The following is a 2,958-nucleotide window of genomic DNA, read 5'->3' as shown; positions in this document are numbered from 1 at the left end:
GAGGAGGTGACATTCCTACAGGGTGGTCTGGCTTCTTTAAGGAAAAAAAAAAGTTGCACAGACCATGAAAAAATTAAACAAGCAACACAAACCAACCAAAAATGCCAGGAATGCAAGCTCTGCCAACCAGATAAATAAATAAAATGTGAGATACTTCATAATAACTGGACATCATGCATTTCTCAACCCTGTATAATGAAAAAACTTCACTTTTTCCATCAAACCTTCAAATATCTCCTTTGTCCCTAGACTTGGTGGATTTCCTGCTTAACACCGTCAACCTATATATCCAAAGTAACTGACCAACCTCTATACTTCTGTGATTGTTGGTCTCAAGATTGTTGGAAAGTGACCTCCACCACTGGCCCAAACTCTCAGCTAAGCAGGTGAAAACGTTCTGTGTAACTTTACTATTCTTTCCCTCATACACGACAGACTTAGGGAACCGGCCCGCCGTCGCCATCGGGGAGCCGGGGATGCGTCGGCCTGGGCCGCACCCGCCAGGACCAGGTGCCTCCCTCACACAAGAAAAAGAGAGCAGAGAAAAGGAAACCATACCCTTAAATAACTCTAGCGGTTAAAATTCAATCAAACGCATGCAAAGTAAAAACAAATGAACAGCCTCCCTTACTGCCTCCTCCCTGAATTCCACGCCTTGAGACTCACGCCCCGCTGACAGCCGGCTTCAGAACTTCCAAATCATTTTCTGTGTATTTATTAGGTCATAATGAAAAGACTAATAAATTCCCAAAAGCTGAAGTCATACAGGACACATTCACTGAGTAGAATGCAGGAGAATGAGAAACAGAAGCCAAAAACTTGTTAGAAACTGAATTATGCCTCTAAAGCCTGTATTTAGAAAAAGAAGCACGCACACAACTAGAAATATAGATTAGGAAAATTGTAAATACTATTCCTAATAAGCCCTAAATTAAAGAGGTAATGTTATCTGGAGTGAACTATTGTGGACTAATTGCAAAATTAGTAACAATGAGAGTCTTATGTATCAAAACTTGGGGAATTCAGACCAAAAGTTATTCACAGAAGAATGTTTAGCCAGGAGTATCTGGGGGTAAATGAACTCAAGAAAGTAGAACAAAAAATGACAAATAAAATACTAAGTTAATAACATATGCCCACCAAAAAGGAACAATCTGTACAGTTAAAGATAACGAGTTAGATAAGCTTTTAGCAAATTTGAATTTTAGAAAAAATGAGAAGACACAAACATTAGTAAGGAGATGTAAAATTGTGGTGTTTTTTAAAAATATAAAGAAATGTGTTTAAAATCTTTGAAATTAAAACAAATGCAAAAAATGTTAGGAAAATACATAGTTTCAGAATTGATTCAAGAAGAACTAATTTCTTGGTTAGACCAATAACCATAAAAATAAAGAAATAGTCAAAAGAACAAAGTTTCTGATTTCAAAATCTATCATAAAGTTGTAGGAATCAAAACAGTGTGGCACTAGTTTAAAAACATATGGACCAATGGAAGAGAGGATTGAGCCCAGAAATACACCCTTGCATAATTGGGCAATTGCTCTTCAACAGAATGCTGAGGCAATTCGGTGAAGACACTGCAGTCTTCCTTAACGGTGTCAGAAATAGTGAATATCCATGTGCAAAAATTGAACCCTTACCATATTAAAAAATTAACTCAAAATAGGTTCATATCTAAATGTGAGACCTTAAGCTGTAAAACTCTTGAAAACCTAGGGGGAAACTTGAACTTTCCAATTCAGAGTGGTTAGGAAAGCACAGAGAGGCTGCAGTGCTCACCGAGGTCACCGTGCTAAAGTGCAGCTCGGAGTGGGGAGGGTGGATTGCACATGTGGGGCTTGGTGAGGGGCTGGGGCTGAGGACCACGGGTCACCGATGACAGCCATACGGGGCTGGCACGCGCGGGTGTGCAGAGCAGCCTGCCCAAGAAGAGGATGGCACACCTGCGAGGAGCCCTTGGCCCTGGTGCCCCTGCCTACCGGTGGCTTCCTGCCAAGGCCTCTGACAGCAGCGCTCCTGGTCCTGGCTGACTCATCACCTGGTGCGTCCTCGCCTCACACCCAGCCCAGGTGGCCCGTTCCCTGCTCCCTGGTGGACATGGAAACGCCCGTGGGGTCCCAGCACTGCTCCCCCACCTCCAGGCTGCAGCTCCCCCCCCCACTCTCCTGCAAGGCCCTGCCCCATCTCCCTGGCCTCCCTGGTGCCCCAGCCTCCCCACACAGCCGCCAGAGGGCCCTGGTCTGTGTCTCCGTGGCTCTGGAAGGTCCTCTTGCTTGGTCGGTGTGAGAGGCACGTGGGCCACAAGGGCTCCCTCCTCTGACCTGGCCACCAGGTGCTACAACTCCCCCGGGCCCTGGGCTCCCCAACCGTCACCTGCTTTCCCTGAAGGAATAACCTGTCCTGCGCACCCACCTGCAGCAGGCGACTCAGTGACCCTTACAGCAACACCTGAACCCCTGAGACCTTGTGTTATTCTGTAGGACAAAGAAGAAAAAGTAAGGAAAGAGGCGGCGACTGTGGGTGTGATTAAGGGACGAATTCGAGCTGTGCTATTTTCTTGGGTTACTGAATTCAGGGACCCTACATGCACTCAGCTGCCTTCTCATCTTCCATATCCTTCTTTCTTCTTCCTCCCCTTTCTCCTCTTCCTGTTCTTTTCGCGGTACCTATCTTTCGTGAGACAAGATCTCTCTACGTCACTAATTCGCCCAGGCTAGGTTCCAACCTGGGGTCCTCCTGCCTCGGCCTCCGGAGGGCTGGGATTGCTGTCGCGCCCCGCCCGGCCGGCCCAGCCGCTGTGACGTTGGCAGGAGAGGGGGCGTTGTGCGGCTCAGAGAGGAAGTGAGCGGGCGCAGGGGGCGCGGACAGCCTCAGTGCTCCGGCTTCCAAAACTGCAAGAGAGGAAATGTGTCTCGTTAGGCCCCAGGGTGCTGGCCACTTGTCACAGCAGCACAC

This window comes from Fukomys damarensis, unplaced genomic scaffold (genome assembly GCF_012274545.1).
Source record: "Fukomys damarensis isolate Sample0158 unplaced genomic scaffold, DMR_v1.0_HiC HiC_scaffold_2, whole genome shotgun sequence".
Classification (NCBI taxonomy): Eukaryota; Metazoa; Chordata; class Mammalia; order Rodentia; family Bathyergidae; genus Fukomys; species Fukomys damarensis.
The sequence above is the reverse complement of the archived record's forward strand: the minus strand, read 5'-3'. Positions refer to the sequence as shown.